Source organism: Tenrec ecaudatus, chromosome 1 (assembly GCF_050624435.1).
Source record: "Tenrec ecaudatus isolate mTenEca1 chromosome 1, mTenEca1.hap1, whole genome shotgun sequence".
In the NCBI taxonomy this organism is placed as follows: Eukaryota; Metazoa; Chordata; class Mammalia; order Afrosoricida; family Tenrecidae; genus Tenrec; species Tenrec ecaudatus.
The window spans coordinates 156,564,984-156,590,543 of NC_134530.1; positions in this window are offsets into that span (position 1 = coordinate 156,564,984).

The window sequence follows — 25,560 nt, forward strand, 5'->3', positions numbered from 1 at the left end:
AGGACACCTTGTCTGTTGATGTTTTCGATAACTTTCGCTTCTCCCACTAAACTCGTCTAGTCTCCTCCCTTGTCTTCTTCAAAAACCCTTCCCTCTTTCTGATTCCTACATGTTCACATTCCCTGGAGTCCTGGCCTTGGTCCATGACTCTTCTCTTTCTCACCAAGGTACCTGGAAGCTCTCACTCACTGCTGTGGCTCTGACTAAGCGTATGCCTTTTAAAGTGTGGTTGTGGAGAAAGCGCACTTGGGCCCTTTCTGAAATTTCTTAACTGTAAGACCTAGACAAAATGTAGTTGCACGTTTTGTTTAAAATTTTCTAGGCCTGTTTCCTTAGCTACAAGATACGGATAAATACCACCAAGACCTGGTAGGGCTACTGTGATAATTAAAAAAGGAAAAATGCATGAGTTCTTAGCACAGTACCAGAGACAGGAGACATGCAAATAGTGCTACCTTTAATAAATAATCTTTCTACTTAAAAACTATTGAATCACGGATACAGGTTTCCAGCTCAGTACTGTCTTGGGAGCCACACTCATATCCATCACCTATTGTATATTTCTACACGAATGTCCCAAAGATAATTCATGTTCGTCGGATCGAAACTAAAAATCATCCCTAAACCTCCTTTTCCTTTTCTAAGCTTCAGAAAAGTGCATTCAGAGTACAAAAGCCAGATCAACTCCAGGTGTTGACACCATAAGTCTTCAGTCACCCAAGCTGGAGTCCTGGAAGGCATCCCTTACTGGGTCTTTTCCTTGACATTGCTAGCTGCTGCTGCCCCCCAACTCACTCAGTCAACTTGGATAGTTTTGCTTGTTCGATGCTTTTACTTTAGAGTCTTCCTCCATTTCTTGACAAAAACTCCTAAGAAGGTGATTCAAAGCCAAGGACTTAAAAAACAAGCCACAAACCTAAGACCCTGGCTTTCAAGAAGCTCATCGCTTTGGTGTCAAAGCCCAGACTCAAAGGGGAGTCTGCGCGTGTTGTTCGGGGTATGCACAGTGGCTCCTGTGTGCGGATGGAAGCATCTACGACAAGCGCCGTTCTGAGCAGAAGCTGTAGGAGGCATCGTGTGCTTCCAGCAGTCCTCTTTCCACATGTCTCCAAACAGAACCCACTCCTTCAGGCCCAGAAGCCCCGGGGGGGGGGGGTAGTCATTCATCACGTCGCTAAGCACAAGGCTGATGGGCAGCCCCTGTGCAGGAGAAAGACGAGGCCGTCTGCCCCTGGAAAGATGTCCTGTTTCAGAAACCCTACAGAGGGTTGATGGGAGTCAGAGTTGACTCCGTGGTAATGGGTTTGGGGTTGGGTTGTTTTGATCCTGTAGCCCACATCATAGAACGAAAACAGCATACAACACAGTAACAACCGATTGATGACACACACACAAGCGAGAAACACGTAGTTGTGTTGTTAGGCTATTTGGATCTTTCATTACTGCGTCATGACCTAATCAAATCTAAGGGATGCATACTATCCCTTTCACGAGTGTTCACAGACTCACTGAAGCTAATGTGTGATGGCGCGAACATCAGTGAATCAAGATCGAGTGAGGCAGATCATTCCCCCAGCAAAGTGTGAGTCACATGTACCCCCAGGCACCATAGGGTACCAAAGCTCTGAATGGCAAAGTATACGTTCCTGCTTTGGAGGTTTGCCCGCCGAATTTCCACAAGGGACAAATCACATCAAAGTAATATGCTTGTTGGGTGCATAATAGGGAAGACCAAAACACGGGCTGACGTAACTGACGGATGTCAGGGGTTCGTACCATTGCACGCTGGGAGGAAATGTCATTAGTGTGGATCTATTCATCACCAGCTTCAAGGTCCTGGAAGACATGTCAGCAATTTGGAGGTTGGTGGTATCATTTTACACAAGAACAACTTCATTTTCGCTAGCTCTACCTCAAGCTATAAATCAGCCCAACCAGTTCTAGGGTACAGATCTCTTCTGCACAGCAACAAAAACAGCAGGCTCATGACTGGTAATGGCAAATGATTTTCTAAATGGTACCAGGCGAATGTATCAACAAGTGTTAAATAAAGCATCACTTTGCCTTTCTAAATCTGAGTACTAACAGGGCATTTCAAGACTTGTTTTGAAGCCGTTTCGCAACCCCACTGCTATTGACTCTGGGCCCAGATTATTGTTTGTTGGGGACTGCATTGCATATTTAGCGGCACCCCTGGCCTTACCTACTAGATGACAAGAGCACCCCCACCCCCTACACACACACACAATCACCATAGGGGCACAACCAAGAATATCTTTAGATATTGCTAAATGTCCCCAGGGATTGGGGAGTTCTCCCTGCTCCAAAACACTACTCTGTTGGTGGGAAATATGAAGTCATTACATACCAAGTAGAAGATATTTTTGAGGGGACAGGCTTTTGGTTTATTTAATGAGTACAGTACTCAATTCTTAGTAACAGCTATTGTGTACAGTAAACATACTTTGGGTAGTCAGTAGAGTGGGGAGTTTAGACACTCTGAAGCCAGACAGCTTGAGCTGACATCCCAGCTCCGCCACTTGTTCGCGGTGTGGCCTGGGAGCAAGTTGCCGTGCCTGTCTGCCATTGCTTCCTCTCTGTGAGAAGGCAGTGACAGTCCATGCAAGATGCTGAGAACGGAGCCAAGAAAACCGAAAGTAGCCAATAGATGTTTATAGTTATTCTTCATCCTCATAACCACTGCAAGTTTAGCAACATGATCCTTGCATCTTAGACACATAGAATTAACCTTCAGAGAAGCAAGCCCCAAATCACACCACTGCTAAAATACTGCTCTGGTCAGAAAGGGAGTCACGATTCAAATGAAGGGGCCTGCGTGTGTCTCACCCGAGGCTTGGATGAAGGGTGCATGAAGCCCAGGAAGGCGAGTTCTCCTTCAGGCGTGGCTGTGGGGCCTTGTCGTGTACACTTGGGTGGTCTGCATGAAGCAGCGGAGAGGCCATTGCACGGGAGGGAGAGAGACAGCACGGCCCCTGACTGGCTGTGTGAACTGGGGCAAGTCTCTCGAACATCCTGAGGCTGTTTGCTCATCTGCCAAGTGGGCACACGAGCACCTGCTTTGCATCTTCACGGGGGGCTGGTCAGAGACACGTGAGAAAATGTGTGCAGCTGAGGGCGGCACGACGATAAAGCGCTTGACAAACGTAAGGTGAGAAGGGTAGCCCCTCGGTGGTGTGTGCTACGCCGGCATGTCCAAGGCTCCCATGTCCTTGGCCCTGCCTAGAGTCTCCCACAAAAGGGAGTTCTCCTGCGGTCCACCCCGTGGTGGTCCTGCCCTTTGCGGCTTCAGTGGGGTGAGTGGGGACTGGGCTCCTCCACCAGCCTGGTTCCAGGGTGAACCATCTGGGAGGTGACCCCAACTTAAATTCAGCGGTTGCTGCTTATCTGTAGTTAGTCAACGACCCAGACAGAGGAGGTGTCCAGGGTGACCTTCCTGCCTCGGTGAGTGTGGGAACTCGGGGTTTCCCAAGGCAAGGGTGCGGGGGAGGGACATAAACAAATGGCCCCTGTTGATACCATGAGGACCTGGACATGCTCGGGCAGCTCGTCTTCCCACAGCACGGCCCTAACCTAAGAGGAAGCCCGTGAGGGGAGCCGCTGAGGCTGCCGAGGAAAGCCACCTGAGGGGCACTAGTGCAGACTGCCCCCGGGGGGGCATTTCCTGTCCAAAGTCCCCCTGCCTGCTCCTTCTGTTGTCAAAGGGGCAGAGCCAGCAATATATCAACCTGGTGGCAAGGCCCCTTCCCTCCCTCTTTCACCCAGGCCTATCAGTGCCCTGGGTGCACAGCCCCTGCTTAGTCATCTGGGGAAAGCAGGCTGCCCGATCGATCCCTTTCTGGTCGAGAACAGCAGCTAGGAACAACTAGGCGAGGCTGCGGGGAGACCTGGCTAATCCTCAGCCCCTTCTAACTTGTTGCCAGAAGACGTGGGCATAGCTGGGGACTTTTTAGGAGCCCGGGTAGCACCGTGATTAAGAATCCGGCTGCTAACTGAAACGTCTGGGACCTACCAGCTGCTCAGTGGTAGAAAGAGGTGGCTTCCATAAAAGTTTACAGCCTTGGAGACCTCCCGAGGCAGGTCAGCTCTGTCCTGTCCGTTCGCTGTGGGTTGGAGTTCATTGCACAGCACACACATGGGCTCTTCAGGACGAACACCTGTCACTCTCTGCTGCTTCACCTCACCCAGCCTTCTTAGCATGATTACCATCTCTCTACTCCTTCCCACTGCCTCTTCTACATTCCAAAAGTCTTCTTGCCCACAGGTAGCCACCTTCCCTTCTCCGAGACTACCAGGCAGAGCAGAGTGTTTCCATGGCAACATGGCAAAGCAGTTTGTATGTTGGCCACCACCCTCTAGATGTGGCACAAGGTCTTGAGCATCTACGCGGCACCACATACCATGAGGAAGCTGAAGGCACACACCAGCCGGCACGCGGGTCGTGACTTCTCAGAGCTTGCCTTGGAGCTGGGAAACTGGATACTGGTCAAGTATGCTCAGAAGGAAATGTTCAGTGTGTGGTGGGTGCAGACGTTATCAACGGGTCCCAACCCAACCCAGGGTCAGGCAACGCCTCCTTGGGTTAAGCCTGGAGCGTAAGAGGCGCACGGTGGCCCGCTGGGGTGGCGGAGGGGAATGAGCACAATGTATGTGAAGGCCCTGAGGTAAGAGAGCATTTGAGGAACCAAAAATGAACACTGGAGTTGGTGGTGCACGACCTGGGCCTCGCCCTGGGCCTTGAGTGGTGCTTTGTTCTGAAACTCGCCTGTCCACTTGCCCCCCAGGAAGCCTGTCTTTTCATGGTTTCTCTCTCTTGGAGATCTGCCTTTCCCTTCCCTGGTAGCCATGCCGCTGCCATGGGCTCCCAGAATGCTCTTTGAGTCTGGAGGCGTGGGCTCTTCACAAAACGCAGCTGCTTACTGGCTGTACGACCGTGAGCACACAGCCGACCGACTCTCAGCCAGGGCTCCTCACCGGGAGAACAGCCTACTAATGGTAATAATGGAGTCAGTGGGTGGTACCAACAGTTAATACACTCAGCTGCTAACTGAAAGGCTAGAGGTTCGAGTCCTCTTAGACCTGTCTCCGAAGAAAGGCCTGGCCTTCTGCTGCCGAAAACCAAGTCATCAAGACCCCGGCGGAGCACTGTTGTCCTTTGACACCTGGACTACCGTAAGTCTGAGCTGACTTTCACAGCAACCGGGGGTTGCTGAATGCCTGCTCCCTCCAGCTGCCGGGCCCAGTGCTTTCTGCAGTTTATCAGCATAGCTCCTTAAACCCCCCAGGGAGGTAGACAATATGTTTATCCCTTTCCAGCCTTTCCAAAGGATCCTTGGGAATTCTGGGCGTGGCGCTAATCGCTGTGTGCTTTGTGACCGTGAAGGTCAATGTTGAGTGTCAAGTCAAATGTTCAGTGGTAAGTGCAACACTATTGTTCCATAGGAGCCCTGGTGGCATAGTGGTGATGCACTGGGCTGCCATCTGCAAGGTGGCGGTTTGAATGCACTCGCTCTTCAGGCTTTCCACTCCCATCAGCAGTTCCAGTCTCAGACACTCACGGGGGACCGTTCTACCATGTCCTGGAGGGTGACTGAGTTGGCATCAACTCGACGGCATAAGTTTAGTAAAGCACAAGTTTCGTAAAGACACTCATTTGTGAAATGCCACAGAAATTCTGAGCTGAGCAGAACTATAAACGGCCCATAATCTTTCATGTCCATCTCCTGAGCAAACCAAACAAAATGCTGTAGCCAGAGTGAAACATGCTGTCATCACCAAAGAGCTAAGTGTGTGCAGTGCCAAACCACTGAAGGAAGGATTTCACAGATGTGACCCTGAACCTCAGGCATTCACAGTCTGATGGCCAATAGAGCCCGGCATACCCAGACGCATAACCAAGTTCAGTTCATGAAGGTGGCATCAACTCAACGCCCACTGAGAGTGAGGGTCTCTCAGGAGTCTGAATGAGCTGAGAGAAACGTACAAGGAGACTGTAAGGTCCACCTGAGGCTAGGACATTTTAAGACGCGGTATGCTTCTTAGCTCATGACTTCCTGCTTCCTATTACTTTAGAGCATCATGTTTTCCCTCCAAGCCGCAATGCTGGGTAATGAGTTAGGAATGGCATCTGGTCGATGAGGTATTGGGCTGTTAACTACAAAGGTGGTGGTTCAAACTCACCATCTGCTCTGCAGGATGAAGATGAGACTGTCTGCTCCGGTGAAGACTGACAGTCTCAGAATCCCAATACCGGGTCGCTATGAGTCAGTGACGGTGGGTTTGCATATAGGCTCCGTAGTAATAAGGATGTCTTCTGGAATTGCCCATCTCTGAAACCAAGCATGTGTCAAAAAAAACCCAAAAACCCTCATATGCATCTGTGTGTGTGCAGATAGGGAGGAATGGTTTTCTACACTTCCAACTCACCCACTTGGCAAGAAGTGGTTCTGACCCTGATGGCAGTCAGTGTGGAACCACAGACACCAAACACAAATGAGGTGAAAGAGGGTCACTGTGGTGTGCTGCTTCCTCCTCAGATGAAAGGCAGTGACCAAGCCAGTGAGAGAAAATACAGGCGCCTTCCAGGATGACCCCCTGTAAATGAACGCAATGAGAATTTAAGCTCCTTTACTGCTCTTTAATTGTTATTATTCATTTCTCCCCTTATAATATACAAAGGGGCACTCCCCAAAAACTGGAAGTTTTTTTCAAAGCTATGTTTAGATTTATTTTTAAGAAATAACCTATCACCTTCAAAGTACTCTCCATTATACTTAATACATTTGTCAAATCTGCAATTCCATTCTTGGAAACATTTTTCAAACTCATCTGTTTGAATGGCTGACAGCACCTCCCTCATTTTTTCTTCACCTCTTCTGTGTCATCAAGTTGCTGTCCTTTTATGTCCCTCTGCATTTGCAGAAACAAAAAGAAGTCTCATGGAATGAGGTCAGATGAGTACAGTGCATGGGGCAAGAGAAGCATCCTGTTTTTTGATAAAAACTGGTGCACTGAGATGGCTGCATGAGCAGGTACATTGTCATGGTGGCAAGACCAGTCCCCCTTCTGCCACAAGTCAGGCCTCTTTTGTCACACGCTGTTACACTATCTTTTCAGAACCTCTAAATAGAAAGCTTGATGAACAGTCTGACCTGGTGGAATGAACTCCAAATGCACGATGAGTGAGCATTTTTGTCCATTCATTCCGGGAGCTGATGGACATCCAGAATGAGGTTTGTCATCAATTGATATTTAACCTTTTATAAAATAAATCATTTTATTGGGGGGCTCTTACAGCTCTTATAACAATCCATACATCATATTGTATCAAGCACAATCCATACATCATATTGTATCATTTCCAAAACATTTTCTTTCTACTTGACCCCTTGGTATCAGCTCCTTTTTTTCCTTTCCTCCCCAACCCTCCTCCTGAACCCTTGATAAATTATAGATTATTATTTTCATATCTTACACCATCTGCTGTCTCCCTTCACCCACGTTTTTGTTGTCTGTCTTCCTGGGGGTGGGGGTGGTTACACCTCAATCATTCCAATCAGTTCTTCCTTTCTTCCCTTTCTCCCCCTACATTCCCCCCTATGCTCATGGTATTGCTCCCCCGATTACTGTTCCTGAGGGCGTCATTTCACCTTTTTTGAAATGAGAAAAACACTTGTACACTTGAGTTTTTCCCCATAGCACTGTCCTTGTAAGCTGTGTTCAACATATCAAAATCGTTTCTGTGACATTTTTCCTGAGCAGGAAACAAAATTTCACAGCTGCACGCTGTTCTCTTAAATCAGTCATCACAAAAAAAAAAAAATGAGGTTTGAGCAAAACCAGCTTTACGAAAAAATTCACTGTGACCAGAGAGAACCTTCCCAGGCGATGGCACTGGGTGCACTAACTCAGAGCGAGTTGCTCGATGCTTGTCTAGCAGAGCTTTTTTCCAATTCTTGGGCGGGGGGGGGGGGGGGAGGGCTACCTCTTTGTAGGTGGCATGGGTTGGAAGTTCGGAGCATATTTTAGGTTCAAATCCAAATTCTGCCACTCATTAGCTGAGTGGTGTTGGGCAAGCCTCAGCAATGTGTCTAAACTCCCTTTCTTCCACTGTAGTTTAGGAGGAGTAAGGAGCACTGGTGGTGCCAAAGGTTAGGTGCTTGATTGCTAACTGAAAGGTTGGTGATTCAAACCCCCAGTCGTTCTTCAGGAGAAAGACCTGATGGTCTGTTTCTGGAAACGTTGCACCCTAGAAAACCCTCGGGGAATGTTACACTCTGTCATTTGGGGTCTCTCTGAGTAGACATCACCTAGATGGCAGTCAGCAGTCTCTACCACGTGGGGTTCTTATGAGGATATAGAAAATGAAATGTGGTGCATCTTCTACATTTAATCTTGACTTGGTGCCATTTTGAAGATGACAAACAGATACCGTCTGTGCCTGAGTCCCTCAGTTCATTATGGCAGTGTCAGAAGATGCCACGTGTCCTGCTCCTCACCCAGGGCGCTTTCTATTCAGTCAGATGGAGCACCAGCCCTCACGGAAATAATTTCCTGATTATAGGTCATTTTTCATAGACACCATTGCCTTTAGGTGCTGTCAAGTTGGTTCAGACTCACAGCAATGTGCACAACAAAAGGAAGCCCCGCCCCTTCCTGCACCCGCCTCACAATTGTTGTTGTGTTTGAACCCATTGTTGAGCCCACTCGATCACTACATCTCTTTGAGGGGCTTCCTCTTCTTTTGCCGATCCTCTGCCAACCATGATGTCTCCTCCAGGGGCTGGCCCCTCCTGATAATTTATCCAGAGTTCACCACACTGAGCTTAAGGAGCATTCTGACTCTGCTCCTTAGAAGGTAGCATGGTGAGACTTCCTCTAATGTATTTTGGGTATGTTGTCAGGAGGGACCAGCTCCTGGTCTTGGAAACCCACGGGCTTTCCTGTTCTATAGGGTCACTGTGAGTTGGAATTGGCGCAATGGCAGTGAGTTTGGTTTGGTTCTCTGGTAATTAATGACAATGTCAATAGCCTTCACCAAAACCAATGATTCAGATCAACCAGTTTGGTCCTTCTTAGTCAATGTCTGGCTTTAATCTGCCTATGAGGTGATCAAAAATACCATGGCATGGGTCAGCCATGCCTTAGACCTCAAAACTGTAGAGTTGCCCAATGCAACACATCTTGATTTCTCAACTGTGCTTTCATGGAAGTTGGCTGTGGATCCAAATAAAATAAAATCCTTGACAATTTTAGGCTTTTCTGTTTATCACAATGCTGTTTATTGGCCCAGTTGTTAGAATATTTGTTTTCTCTGTGTTGAGGTATAATCTATAATAAAGTAGTCTTTGGTCTTTATCAGAAAGTGCTGTAAGTCCCCTTCACTTAAGCAAGGTTGTTCCATCCACACATCACAGGTTGTTAAAGAGCCTTCCTCCACTCCTGATGCTCCGTTTCTTTACATGGACTCCAGCTTCCCAGATATCTGCTCGCACTGAAGGAGTGCAGTGAAGGGATCCAATCAGAGGCATACCTTTCCTGGTTTTAAAACTATGCAGTGTCTCCCTTGTCTTTTCAAACAACTTCCTCTTGGTCTGTGTGAGCACCATTAAGTGTTTTAGAACACCCATTCTTCATGATGTTTTTTCATAATTAGCTACGATCCACAACTGATAACAGCAGTCATATCTCTCATTCCACACCCTCTTCTAAATCAGGTTTGAATTTCTGGCAACTCCCTGTGATGTACTGCTGCAGCTATTTAAACATTCTCTCTAGCAATGTTTTTCTTGCGTGCACTATTAATGATATCATCTGGTGCTTTCTGCATCTTCTTAGATCACATCTCTTTGGAAGGAGCACAAAATATGGATCTCTTCTAATCTGTTAGCCAAGTAGCTGTGCTCCAAATTTGGGCGCATAGACCAGTGAGTGCTTCCAGCACCACGTCCTCCGCTTGAAACATCTCAGCGGGCATTCCATCAATTCCTGGAGCCTTGCTTTTCACCAATGTTTCAGTGTAGCTTGGCCTCTCCCCTGCAATATCGCCAGTTTTTGTGAATAGCCTCTTCACTTTGCACTTTTCCTCCATGGCCTTCACATTAGCGAGGTCTCATTAGCAAGGTAGGACCTTCTGGAAAATCCATGTAGATCTTGAGTAATCTCAGGACCGTAGAGCTATATACGAGAAAGAAAAATATAGACCTTGCCACACACACACACACCCCCTTCAGCTGTTCACATGTAGATTATTTACTTTGTGGATTGATGTGACACAATCTTTAATCCCTTGTTGGCTACGCTTTGCCACTTCCCTTCACATTAGTGGGAGTGTACTCAGGCAATATAAACTCAGGAAAGTAATGTAAAACCAAGAAAGCAAGTCTGCCTCTTACACCTCTCATCCCTTATCAGCCTCCTCCCTTTTTTTCTCATTTCCTCCCCTTCAAAGGGGTCCTGGAAGCATAATGCTTAAGGACTTGGCTGCTACCTGAAAGGTTGGTCGTTTGAATCCACCTAGTAGCTCTAAGAAAAAAGAGCAGAGGATCTGTTCCTACAACGCTGATAGTCTAGAAAACTCGGTCACTTAGGATCACTAAGAGTCAGAAATCAACACCTAACCAAAACAGCAACAGCAAAGCTTTGAACACCAGAGTTAAGTGGTTTGGGACTGATCTTTGCTACCAATCCTATCGTGGAGACAATAGGAAGACAGCCAGACAGGAGGCAGAAAGCCAGGGGCTTTAGTCCAGGTAAAGCGTTGGTTAACTCTGGCCCTCAAAACAGCTGGATGCGTTCTGCTGACTTTCAGTTCTTTATCTGTAAAGTTAAAGGAAGAAGGCAGTGTTTATGGAGTGCCTACTCTGAAGGTGCCCTGGGGACACAGTGGATGAGTGCTCAGATGGTAACCAAAAGGTGAAAGAGAATAAAATGTGACAGTCTTCTTTAAAGATTACTGCCTTAGACTTGAAGGTAAACAAGGGGCCATCTAGTTCGGAAGCAACAAAGTCCACAGGGAAGAAGCACACCAGCCTGTGTGACCACGAGGTGTTGAAGGGATCAGGTAGCAGACAACAAAGAACAAAAACTATCATTGTGTGCTCACCTTCCCCATATAAACACTGAAGATGAATGTGTGCATAAGTAAGTGTGGTAAAGAAGGCTGATGGTGCCCGGCTATTGAGAGATACAGAGTCTGGGGTCCTAAAGGCTTGTAGGTAAACAAGTGGCCATCTAGCCCAGAAGCAACAAAGCCCAGATGGAAGAAGCACACCAGCATGTGTGATCTCGAAGGGTCTAGGGGACCAGATATCAAGCACCAAGGGGGTGGGGGGATCAGATCATCGTGAATGAGGGGAGTGCATGATGGGGACCCAATGCCCATCTGTAGACAACTGGACATCCCTTGGACAGTGGTAGTGGGGAGGAGATGAGTCACTCAGGGTGCAGTGCAGCATTGATGAAACTCACAACCTTCCTCTAGTTCTTAAATGCTTCCTCCCCCTCCACTATCATGATCCCAATTCTACCTTGCAAACCGTGTTAGACCAGAGGATGCATAGCAATGCAGATGGGAACTGGAAACACAGGGAATCCAAGACCGATGAACCCCTCAGGACCAGTGGTGAGAGTGGCGATACCGAGAGGTAAGAGGGAAGGGGGGTGAGGAAGTTGGTACCGACTACAAGGATCTACATATAACCTCCTCTCTGGGGGATGGGCAACAGAAAAGTGGGTGAAGGGAGACGCCGGGCAGTGTAAGATATGATAAAATAATAATTTATAAATTATCAAGGGTTCATGGAGGGAAGAACAGGGAGGGAGTGAGGGGGCGGAATGAGGAGCTGATTCCCAGAGCCCAAGCAGAAAGCGAGAGTCTTGCGAATGATGAGGACAACGAATGTATAAGTGTGCTTCACACAATTGATATATATGCGGATTGTGATAAGAGTTGTATGAGCCCCAATAAAATGATTTTTTTTAAAAAGAAAAGATTACAACCTTAGAAACCCCATGGTGACAGTCTTGCTGTCATATAGGGCTTCTGTGAGTCAGAAACAAAAACAATGGTTTTATTTGTGTTTGTATTTTACTCTGCGCGAAGTGCCTTTGAGTCTATTACTTTATTTAATCCTGGAAAAACAAGCACACACCCCTGGTGACATCGTGGTTACACATTGGGCTGCTAACCACTAGGTCCACAGCTCCAACCCAGCAGCTGCCTTGCAGGAGAAAGATGAGGCTTTCTACCCCTGTAAAGAGTTGTATCACCACTTATCTCTTGGTTTGTCGTACTGTGGTGGCTTGTGTGTTGCTGTGATGCTGGAAGGTGTGTCTCTAGTATTTCAAGTTCCCAAAGTGAGCCGCTTCCAGCAAAGCTTCCAGACCAAGAACGGACTATGAAGGAAAAAATAGGATGTCCACTTCGGAGGAATTAGCCACTGAAAACTCAATGAATAGCATTGAAACATTGTCAGTAACCGAAAACCTGATGAACACAAGCAGAATAAAGCTGTCCTGAAAAGCACAGCTGAGTGCTCCAGGAATTGATGGAATATCAATAAAAATGTCTTTTAAAGCTGCTGAGGTACTCAAAACACTCACTCATCTATGCCAGGAAATTCGGAAGACAGCTATTTGACCATCTGATTGGAAGAGATCCGTATTGGTGCACATTCCAAAGGTGACCCAACAGAATGCCCAAACTACGGAATGATACCATTGATATCACACACAAGTAAATCATCCAACAAAATTGTCCAACAATGGTTGCAGCAGTTTATTGACAGGGAGTTGCCAGAGATTCAGAGGACCTAGAACAAAGAATACCATCACTGATGCTGTCAGATGGGCCTGGGCTGAAAGCAGAGAGGACCAGAAAGATGTTTACTCGTGCTTCTTGACTATGCAAAGTCATTTGGCGGTGTGGACCATAGCACACTATGGATAGCCTTGAGAAGAGTGGGAATTCCAAAATGCTTGATTGTGCTCATGTGGACCTTGAACACGGACCAAGAGGGAGCTGTGGGGAAAGAACAGGGAATACTACACAGTTTAAAATCAGGAAAATGTGTGCTTCAGAAAAATATTCTCACTATACTTATTCAATCTGTATGCTGAGAAAATAATCTGAGAGACTGAATTATATGAAGAAGAATGTGGCATCAGAATCGGAGGAAATCTTATTAACAAGGTGCAATATGCAAATGACACAACTTTGCTGGCTGAAAGTGAGGAGAGTTGAAGCACTTGCTGATAAAGATCAAGAATTGTAGCCTTCAGTTTGGACTAGAACTCAATGTGAAGAAAACCAAAATCTTCACTACTGGACCAATAGATAACATCCTGATAAACAGGGCAAAGATTGAAGTTGTCAAGGATTTCATCTTGCTTGGATCAGCGTTCAATGCTCATGGAAGCGGCAGGCAGGAGATAAAAAAGACACTTCATTAGGTACATTTGCTGCACAAGACCTCTTTAGAATGTTGAAAATCAAGATTACTTTGAAGACTAAGGTGAACCTGACCCAAGCCAAGGTGTTATCATTTGCTTCATATGTGTGGGAAAGTTGGACATTGAATAAGGAAGACCAAAGGAAAATGGATGCATTTGGATGGTGGCATGGAGACTATTGAAGGTACCAGGGGCGACCAAAGAACAAACAGATTTGTCTTCGAAGTACGGCCAGAATGCTTCTTCGAGGTAAAGATGACGCGACTCATCCCACACACTTGGTGCATGTTGTCTGGAGAGACCAGCCCCTGGAGAAAGACATTTCATCCCACACACTTGGTGCATGTTGTCTGGAGAGACCAGCCCCTGGAGAAAGGCATCGTGCTTGGTATACTGGAGGGGCAGCAGAGACGAGAAGGCCCTCGATGAGGTGGACTGACACTGCGGTGCTGGCAATGGACTCACACAGCAACCACTGTGAGGCTGCCGCAGAGCTGGGCGGTGTGTCATTGTGCTGTGCCTCAACGGAACCGGACAGCAGCCACAGTAAAGAGTTACAACAGGGGCCATTCTACGCTCTCCTACAGGGGTGCTGGGAGTCAGAATGCACTCAATGGCAGTGAGGTTTTTGAAGATGAGATAGGAATTTTTAATCTAATTATGCAAATGATAAGATAGAGCAGAGAGAGTTAAGTCAATTACCCAGGGCTATCCAGGTGGCCAACAGGAACCTCATTCCAAATCGTATTCTTGTTCTCAATTCCAAATTGTATTCAAATTCTCATTCCAAATTGTATTTTTGTTCTGTTCGTCTGATACAATTAATGACACCCAGTCCGATTCTAAGACTGCTGTTCTGTGAGCACAAGCAGTGGCGGGCTGAGTTTGCTGCAGTGAGTTATTCTTCCGTGCCTTGGCATTTCACTCTGAGTAGGTAGAACTTGTGAGTTTTACTACCTCACTTCTCAGGCCAACGACTAACCGGACTTCCTGATATCATAAATAGGATCGCCATCAATGGGAATGTAATATTTGCCTTTATCTTAAATGCATCTTCCCATAAGCAAGAACATTCATAGAAGTCCACTCATCTTTTTTTGGAAGATTCATATTTACATAATTGTCTTAATTAAGATTATTGTTCCCAACTATCATGACCCCAGTGCTGCTTCTCAATTCAGCCTAGACCAGAGTACATAGATATCTAAGATATCGGGGCTCATGACACACGGAATCCAGGAACACGAGTGGGTTGGGGGAAGCAGGGGGAAAGGAAGGGAGAAAGGGGGAACCGGTCGCAATGATCGACACATAACCATACACTCCTCTCCAGGGGGATGAACAACAGAAAACATTGGGGAAGGGAGACAGCAGTTGATGTGAGATAGGAAAATAATGTATAATCTATCAAGGGGTTTTGGGTGGGGGGAAGAGGAGCTGACACCAAGGGCTCAATAGAAAGTAAATGTCAGTGGCAAGATCCCCAGGGAATGCTGAAGGTGGACTTTGGGGCCAGGGCGTGGTGCCCCAACAGACTGGACTGGAAAACACCCCTAAAGGCCAACAAACGATCCTTGAACTAAAAAAAAGAAAGTAAATGTCTAGAAAAGAATGAAGGCAACATATGTACAAACACACCTGAGGCAATCTTGTATGGATTGTAACAAGAGTTGTAAGAGTTCCCCATAACATGATCTTTTAATAATAAATAAAACAATTACAGTAAAACTTATTATTGATTGACAAACCAAAGAAAATTCACATTTAAGTGTAAAAACCATTCTAGCCCCCGTAGAATCAGAGTACTCAGCTCCTGAGGATATGTGAGTGTAGCAACGGACCTCGATTATCGGCTACCCCCCACTGCAGTCGGGGTCTGTGCTTCTGCCTCTTTGGGTACTTCTGACCGTAGGCTGAAAAAAGAATTTGAGATGTCTCAACTGTGATTGACTACATAACAGCTAAAAGAGGAAGGGCCATGGCGTGCACACTACTCTATGGGAGAAGAGACCAGAATAATCTATCTATGGCCCAGATAAGAGCCCTGGTGGTGTAGTGGGTTCCTCATTGGGCTGCTAACCACAAGGTCAGCAGTTCAAATCCACCAGCTGCTCCTTGGGAGAAAGATGTAGCTTTCTACTCCTATAAAGATTTACAGTCTCAGAAACCCACAGGGGAAGTTCTACTCTCTTCTATAGGGATGCTCTGGGTCAGAATTGATGCTTTGGCAATGAGTGAGAGAAGAACGAAATTGTTAGAGGACCAGACAGATGCTCTCAACTCTCTCTGCAAAGCTGCTGTGAGTTTGAACAACCAACCTGTAAGTTCACAGTCCAATTCTCCCCCAACAGCACCACCGGGGCAACTGCTGTAGGGGCCAATTCACACTGGTGTTTTCATACAAAACCCTCATGGCCATGGAACTGATTCCCACAAATGACCCTACAGAGGACAGCATAAAGCTGCCTCCGAGGCCTCCAATGGAACAAACCGCCGCCTCTTTCTCCCTGATGGGTTCAATCTGCAGACCTGGGGATGAGCAACAAAGCTCTTTCCTACTTCACCACCACGACTCCTTCCTGGGATGTTAGGGAATGTGAGAACCCAAAATTCTGTTCCATTTTGCCCCCACTATACCTTAAAAAGCCTGGGTCCAAAACATCGCAATTCTCATTGAACCGTTTCTGTCTGTTTTTCTAGAGTCACTTCCTGGGTGTGTGAGCCCTTGAAGGGATACGGCATCTGCCCTTCCTGGGCCCAGTGCCCTGTGCTTTTTCTCTCAGGACAGCTTCTCACCCAAAGGTGGGGAGGGGCCTCTTCCACTACTACATTCAGACCTCCTTCCCTGCCCTCCCTTCTTAAGCATGGTCTCGCTCACTCTCTCTAAGCTGTAACGGCATGAACTGCTTATCCTGCTACAGAGGAGATACTGCAATCAGGGTCCGAGTTGACATAGTCACTGGTTTATTGTAAACAAAATGCTTGAAAACATGTCTCTGATCAGTGGATGGCTGCAGGCAAGTGCTCTCAGTGACTCATGAATCTAAGTCTTGTAGGATGCCTTCCCCCCAAAATTCCAGAGGCTGCCAAGGGGCTGGATTGGATCTGCTGGGCCAGTTAAACTCAAGGCATACAGGTCAGCTCAGAAGATCCTGGTGCCCGCACTTTTGGACTTCCATGGGGATAACCTCGATAGATTCCCCCAGAGAACGCAGGATGACCACGAAGGCTTCTTCGGGAGAAGTTTGGAGTAACTGGAGGGCTGCGGTGCTGAGAAAAGAGCCGTGGAAACTGCGCCGGGGCGTTTGGTTGCTTGTTTGCTTCTCCGTCGCCACAGCGCGCCCGCTCGAGTTGTTGAGGGCTGTTCTGCGCGGATTTCCTTGGGAAATCCATCTGTCCTTCAGCCTTCATTTTGCCCTCCAGATTTCTTTTAGCCCTCCAAACTCGAAGACCGTTGGAAAGAAATGCAACTGGAATCCCTCCGGGGTTCTCAAGCTGCCATTTAGACTGGGTGTCGATCAGAGTCCAGAGTTCTTCGAGGAAGCCTTAGAGAAGTGCAACTGACCTTCAGCAAAGTATTGACCTTGGCAGACGATATGTCTTGAGACAAGAGCTTCGCAATTTACCATGTTTGTTTAATAATGGTTTCGATGATTTTGTGGCCAGGCTTTTTAAAAATCTACTCTATGTAAATCTACTGTGTGGCAGCCTCCAGAACAGGATTCTCTGCACCAGAGGGGAAATCCCACTAAAGGCTGCCCAAGAGGGAGGGAGCAGTGGACTCGGTGAGGCATCATAGGTTTCTGGTTGTAAGATCAGCTTGGAGACTGACTCCATGTTGGCATGCAAAGAAGAAGCGAAGGCTTTGGTGGGGCTGAGGCACACTGGCGTGGGGGGTAGAGGGAGCGGGCTCCTGCACAGAGGAATGAGACGGACAGGAAATATCCTTGAATAGAGCAAACATATGAGACACACATGGATAAGAACACCGAAACACAGTAGGCCGAGAACTATAAAGTTAAAGAGCTATGAAGTCCACATTGCAAGTTTGGCCAATAATAAGGATGCCCATTATCTCCCTGGTGCTCCTCTAAGCTCTTTAGATATATTTACCTGATCTTCATAACCATTCTGAGAGGTAGATATTCGTCTTATCTCTGTCTTATAGCTGTAGAAACCAAGGCCAAATCATCATCATCATCATCATCATCATCATCATCTTGGAGTGACTTGGCCAAGGCCGCACAGCAACTAAGTGGTAAAGAAAGCTGTGCTTTGAAGTTCAAGTTCTGGTCCCTACTAACAAAGGTTCAGCAATAGTTATGTGCTCAGCGGGGCGTCTAGCTTTTTACTCACATTCTCTGCACAAAATGTGTTTATCTATACTCTACAACTGTGTATCTGTTGTATTTACATACTCAAAAGCAATTTACCACTCAGCTTCAAGATCACAAGATCGTGCCTCATTCTAACCTCTCCTTTTCAGTTTGGCAAGCTGTCCCTGAGGAAATCGACAGCTCTTCTGGTTCACAGGGGGTGAACCTGACAGAGGTCAATGGCTTGAGCAAGGTCACAGAGGAAGTTAGCGTATTTGGCTCAAATCAGGATCAATAACCTCTGTCGTTCCAGCCTGATGTGTTAACGGCTCTGCCTGTCCTAGGGCCTGGGCCACGTTCCAAATTGAGTAATCTGGTGCACGCTGCCTGTCTGAAATTCCCCTTGTGCTTTTGCGCACATCTGGTGTTTTTCACTTCTCTTTCTAAACACGTGCTTTGATCCTATTGCTGCCGCAGCAGAAAGATGTCCATGACTCCAAGGAGCATTAGTGAATTTAGTGCGACGTGAAAGATACCCCTCTCAACAGGACTTCTAAAAATAAACACCACCACAGCCTCATCGTGTCATGCGTGAAGCACTTCCTGGAAGCCCCAAATTTGGTAACTTCCATAAGTCTCTGCAGCCCCCAAAACTCTGATCGGACTGGTCTCGTCCACCCTCAGCTCCTCTCAAATATCCGATAGGTTTGAAGTCTGACTTGTGCAATTGCTCTTCCTTTTGGGTGTTCTCAGAGTAGACTGCAGGGTGACAAGTGGTTAACTGTCTCCCATAAGAGGCCTGTGGTCATATTTCTCCATCACTTCACACACACTGGGTCGAGAGTTACCCGTATTCACTTCCAGAAAAGCTTATCTGAGCGCAGCGTTCCTGTTTTATTTATTTTGCAAACTGTGTTACATATCTGTCCTTTTACCTTATCTTTGTCCGTCTGTTTCTCAGTTATAAAGTATTTTCCCATTACATTAAAATTCCTAGAGAAATCAAAGGGAAAGAAAAATCCATAGTGCCTGTAGTCTAACAGAATCGTTATTCATTTTGTGGTTTGTTTCCTCCCAGGGTTCGTTTCCTTCTCTGTCCTTGGTACATAGTCAGAATCAATATTCGCGTGCAATTTTGGTATCTTTCCCATCTTGCTGCGAGATCTTGCAGACTGCAATTAGGAATGAAAAGAGGAGGGAGGTGGGGGAAGGGCATGGGGGACCGCTCCTAAAGGAATAGATTGTGCACATTCACTGGACAGCAGTTCAAGTGTTCTCTGAGCGGCTGGGGGTTAGAATTGGGGTAGAGAAGGCAGAGCTGAATATGGAAAACAATTCAATGCTTTTTGGAGGGCACGGATTCGTTTGAAGCCACCAACAGTGAAGTTCAAGGATCAAGACAGTCAGTCAGCCTACTCTATAGGGTCACTATGAGAGGGTATAATTATACTCAATGGCAGTTGGGTTTTCTGTTTGTTTTGCTTTAATTGGGGTAGGTCAGAAGCAAATCTCAATGTTTTGGTAACATCTCCCTCATCAGGCTCCAGAAAAGAACATCTTATCACAGATAAAGTCAAAGGAGGTATGCTTAGGGAACATCTCTCCTCAGGAAAGAACATCTTCCCATGGGCCGTGGAAAATTATAACAAATAAGCTGCATTGCCCTCTCCCAGAAGGGCGTCAGAGTTGAAACGGGGAGGCAGGGCTGAGGGAATTGTTTGGCTTCCTGGTGATACTTTCTATTTTATTTTAGTCCCGTTTCTTTTTTACGAGGGGCGGGGAGGAGAAAGGGCTTTCTCCTCTCGGAAAGCGTCGGAGCCTCCGAAACCTACGGGCCAGTTCTTCTGCTCGTCCTGTAAGATCACTAGGAGTCAGCATTGACTCCATGGCAGAGAGAGTTCTTTATCAGGTGGCCCATTGTAATCCTAAACTCTCAATCCATTCCATCCCTCACACTACACTGATGAATGTTACCCCAAAGGGAGTGCCCCCTTTCACCAAGCCGCCTCTGATCAATCTGTCGCCCTCTCCTGTGCTACTTTGCTAGCCCTGCCACACCTAGTCCTCCAGCGAGCTCCCCGCACCCCCCCTCCCTGCGCTCTTACTCTGAATGCACTCACGACAATGCTGTGCCACGGCCACCAGAGCCTGCTTAGCTGTGCTTAAAGCTTTCTCTTAAGAGCTAGCCCTCTAATGGCGAAGAGGACAATATGTTCTCTTATGCCCCCCTTAACGAACTGGGCATGGCCTCCCCACGCTAGGGAAACCGGCCGATCCGCCAGTGTTCTAGGACTCTGGGTCTTAAAACAGCTCGGGGCGGTTGAGATGGCTATTTTCAAATGGCTGGGGCTGCAGGGTTTGCCCATGAGCCAGTACATAACATTGTAGAGAACTCAGAGAGGCAATCAATGCATTGGAATTAGGGTTCTGGTAACGAATACTGAAGGCGCCATGGACTTCCAAAAGAACAAACAAGTCGGTGTTGGATACAGCTGGTGTTCCTTACGAGCAAGGAGGGCAAGACTTTGTCACACATATTTTGGACATGTCATTAGGAGAGACCAGTCCCTGGAGGGGCTGAGGAGATGGATTGAAACCCACCTGGGTGGCGACCATGGGCTCAAACGTAAGGGACCGAGTGGTGTTGCATTCTGTTGTGCACGGCCGGGCGTGCTGACCACAAGAGAACCAAGAATATACATACAGGTGCAGGGGAAAGCGCAAAGCCAAACTAGCCGCCACCCTCCGTCCTCGAAAAAGAACTACTACGAGATCTTCCAAACGCTTGTGGAAAAATGAAATTAAAAGTTCATGGAAATTTCCCCTTGAAGCCCTTGAATCTCCCTTGTATATCTCCTTTTAGCTTGCTCTCTCTCTCTCTCTCTGCTTTATTTATTTCTCTAGTTTTGATGCTCTGCGTATTTTCTTTGGTGATTCGTCTTGCAATGTATTTGTGAGTGCTTATGTGTTGCTCCCCTTACATACATATCCAGATACACAGTGGGGCTCTGTTTGGACAATGTCTGACGCCATACGACTCATACATGTCCATGGCCCCACATGTTATAATAGAGACCAGGAATTCTGACAAGCATAACCCAGTCTCTTTCATACAAAGTGATTGTTTTGCCAGGCCTACAATGGCACAGTGCATATGTAACCTATAATAAGGATGCCTTGGTCGTACTGATACATGCTTCTTACTGGCTGCTCTACCTGTACGATAGACTCCACTTCATTTTCTTTCAGGAATAGCATGGCTCCCAAGTGCAGGAAAACCAGTGCTAGTGATGGCCGCAGCAAGAGGCAAGGAGAATGATCTGGAAGGAAGCAAAAGTCCATTAGCAACAGGAAGGTGGAAAACCGGTGAAAGCCAGGGTCATGACTGAGGCGTGTCTGTTTGCTAAGTTCAGGAGTAATTGTACAGCATCCATATCATATGCTTCACAGAACATAGCACAGGTATTATGTGACACACACATGTGTATATTGTTTAAAAGATATATGTACATTTATATGGAATTAAAGATAATGGAGTTTTCTCACAAACTTCTGGAAGCCTCCTCATATAGCTACGTGCATACATGGGCTTGGCTTGCGTTATAAAGTTAGGATTATGCTGGATGCACAACTCAAAGAGTGTAATCCATGTTCCTGAATTCCGCATGCAGACATTGTTGAACCGGTGTGTGTTCTGGTCTTTGCATTCTCAGTAACAACAGGACTAAAGTCAATCATTAAAAATAGGCAACTGGTATTTATCTGTTATTGAATCCTACTCTCCCATTCCCTACCGCCACTTATAATTCTTTCAGGTCCATTTCCATCAGGGTAAAGGGCTGGAATATGCCCCCGGTGTGGGCGGGGCTTCGGGAGGGGAGGAGGAGAAGGCCTGAAGGGGGCACCAGCATGGGAGCCACTCACAGCCTGGGAGCGGGGTGGGCGGGCGAGGAAACGAGAAGAGCGCACAGAAGGGGGAGCAGGGTGGTCTGCCTGCTTCACGGAAGCGCGTGTCACAGAAGGATGGCTGCCAGGACCACAATCTCCACCATGACCATGACCAGGTCCCCCACCCATGTACCACGATCCAGCTTGGAACCAGGCCTAGAGAGAGACACCAGGGAAACCAGAGAAACAGACAAGAGGGAATAAATACCAGGGATGCTTCAGAAGGCAACGGCTGACCAGCCAGGAGGTGAAATCATATACTACGCACTAGAGTCAAACCACTGGTTTTCAAATCTTAGCTCTGACATTCATTTTCTCTGAAATCTTGGGCAAATGACTCAGTCTCTCTTAAGTTTCACTTTCCTCATCTGAAAACAGCACCTGTGCGTACATACAGCCGTCCTAAGAACAGCCATGAGATGAGGCACGTTACTATCGTGTGCGGCCCGAAGAAAGGATGTTGTCATTCATTCGCTTATTTGGCAAATATTTATCATCTACTATGTCTCAAAGAGGAGTCCTGGTGGTGTAGTGGGTTACACATTGGGCTGCTAACCTCAAGGTCAACAGTTCTAAACCACCAGCCACTCTAAGCCACTCTCTAGGGGAGAAGGAGGAGGTTCAGAAACCTACTGGGGCAGTTCTAGTCTGCCCTATAGGGTCACTATGAGTCAAAATCAATGAATTCGGCTTTGGTTGGTATATGTTTCAAAGAAGCCCGTGTAGCACAGTGGTTAAAGCACTCAGCTTTAACCTCTCAGAAAACTGGGAGGTCAGCGGTTCTAACCACCAACCGCTCCACAGGAGAAAGATGCGGCAATGACTTCCTTAAAGGTTTCAGCCTGGGCAAGCTTAGGGGCAGCTCTGCTTTGCTCTGTAGAGTTGCTGTGAGTTGGAATTGCTTTGATGACAATGGCCACAGAGACAGCGTGGGATGCTCAGGACACGGCAGCAAGTGGACACGTTCCATGTCTGTGTGGCACTCAGACTCTGGGGAGAAGGGTTGACATTTCAGCAGCTTAGCATCAACTATGACTGTCATTAGAAACTGTAGGTAGCCCAAAGGGAGAAATCCTTCCTGAGATAGAAAAAAAAGGGGGAGGGGACTGAATTTGTCAGGAAAACAGTAGATAGGTGGCCCTTTGAGAAGGCCACTCTGAGGAAGTGACATGCATGTAGGATTGCAAATTCCAGATGAAAGGGTGGGGGTGGGAAAGAGTCCCAGGTAGAGGGAACAGGTCCCGAGGTTACAGACTGGTGTTGGAGAGGAACTGAAAGAGACATTAGAGCAACAGTGTAGCGAGCAAGGGAGGGCAGGGGGCCCACGAGGCTGGAGACAGAGAAAGATGGGCAATCTGGCCAGGGTTTGGGGGATCCTGGTGACTGTCTATCTTTAGAGGGCTTGCGGGGGATATGGACAGCTGGGGACTATTAAGACAGGTAGGAAAACCAGCAAAGCAGATGGAAGGAATATAAGTGAGAGAGAGCTGAGCTGAGTGTTAGAAGTCAGAACTTTAGAGACTGAAGAAGGGCAGTGAGAACTAAACCACATCAGGGATTGCATGAGTAAGCCGAGCCCTTCGTGACCACCGAAATGGCAGGTTCAGGGAGGGGGACTTGGCGACTGTGAAAGCTAGATTGTTCGGGGTTGAGAAGTAGTCTGTGGTAAGGCAGTGAGCATCTACTCTCTTTAAAAAGATTGTGACACAATTGGTGTATGCATGGATTGTGATAAGAGTTGTATGAGCCCCTAATAAAATGTTTTTTAAAATATTGTGAAGGAAAAGGGAAAGTTGAGGTGATTGCTAGAAAGAGAATTTCTCTTTAACTTATTTGAATTTTAGGCACGGGTTTTTCGTTTCTGTTTTTTATTTTGTTTTTAGCATTTCCTAGGCTGAGGAAAAGGGCAATAGACAAAGAGAGATTGAAGACTGAGAATAGAAGTAGGTCCCAGTCTGCTTTTGGTCCCACCATGAGCATTCCCATGAATATTCTGCCTGCTAGAAAGTGGTGGACTCCAGTGTCAGCCCTACAGACAACTAGTGAGGTTCCAGTCATGGAGATAGGACACTATACAAAGCATCTCCATGTTTTATACGTCACCACAGTCACTTAAAATCTGAAGCTTAAGACAGTAGGTATTTGAAGTAAAAGAGTAAGAAATTCAGAACTAAATACAATAAAGAACATTTTCCACTGATGTGTAAGACTTACCACTTCATATATTGCTGGTCTTGTTTCTTAACTTGATAGGATCATTTCTTCATATCTGCCTTGGATCCTTGGGCCCAAACCTTCCTCAGACAGCCCCACATTTCATATCAGTTTGGTGTGGACAATTCTTCCAGTGTTTTTTAGGACTGTGTTAGACAGGGTTCTCTAGAGAGACAAAACCAGATTGCTAATAATTATATATATATACATATATATACATATGTATATATATACACACAGATAGATAGATATATAACACAAGAAATGAACAGTTAAATTATATACAGATAGATATATAACACAAGAAATGAACAGTTAAATTATAAGGCAATACAAATGACTCAGTGGAGCTCACTCCCGTGAGAGAGTTGTGAGACACTGGCAGTCTTCAGGCTATCCCAGCACAGGCAGCAAACAGTCAGCCAGGTCACCAACAGTGAGGCCCCCAACAGTCAGTCCCCAGCTCAAGAGGTGTAAATTCCAATGGTGTGGCGAAGCAGGTCTTGAAGGGACCTCAAATTACAGCGACACAGTCCACAGGTTAGGTGTCCCACAGGTAGTGTAGCTTGCAAATTGAGGCACAGAACAAGCAAGGTAGCCACACACTGGTCCGATGATCAAAGAATGAGAGACAAGAAAGGTGAGGCTCGCCAAGCCATTTATCTCTCTCTGCCCGTCAATTAATTAATCCCACATGTGTTTACCGGCCAGGCTGGCACAATAAACTAACTATCTCAAGGTCTTACATTACTGTGTCTTAAATCCTTTTTTTATTTTCTGCCAAGGAACAATAAAGTTTTATTTTCCCTACTCAAATTTTTGGTTGCTAGGAATTATGGGCATTTTACATCTTGTTGTGCTGTGTTAGGTGCCATCGAGTCAGCTCCAATCCATAGTGACCTTATGCACAACACAAAGAAACACTTGGTCCTGCGCCATCCTCACAATTGTTCCTAACTGTGAGCCCATTGATGCAGCCACTGTGTCAACCCATCTCATTAAAGGTCTCTTTTTCTCCTCCCCTTCACTTTATCAAATATGATGTCCTTCTTCAGAAACTGCTCTCTCCGAGCAATATGTCCAAAGTGTGTAAGATGAAGTCTTGCCACCTTTGCCTCCAAGGAGTCCTCTGGCCTTACTTCTTCCAATATAGGTTGGTTTGTCTTGCTATTTAAAAAAAAATTAGTTTATAATTTTAGTAGTTCATAGTACTTTTAATATTCTTCTCCAGCACTACAATTCAAATATATCAGTTCTTCTGTCTTCCTTACTCAATGTCCAACTTTCACATACATATGAAAATATCATTGCTTGGGTCAGGTGCACCTTAGTCCTCAAAGTCCTAGTGTGCAGGAGAGTTACCCAATGTGATACGTCTTGGGTGACCGCTGCTTCCCTGAGCATTGGTTGTGGATTCAAGACAAAAATCCATGACATCAACCTTTCTCCATTCATCGTGATGTCACCTATGAGGAAGTGACATTTGACTGAGACATGAATGTAGAATTGCAACTAGCCAGATGAAAGGGTGGGGTGGGAAAGAGTCCCAGGGAGAGGGTCCAGTTGTGACCATTTTGGTCTTCCTTGCATTGAGTCGTAATCCACACTAAAG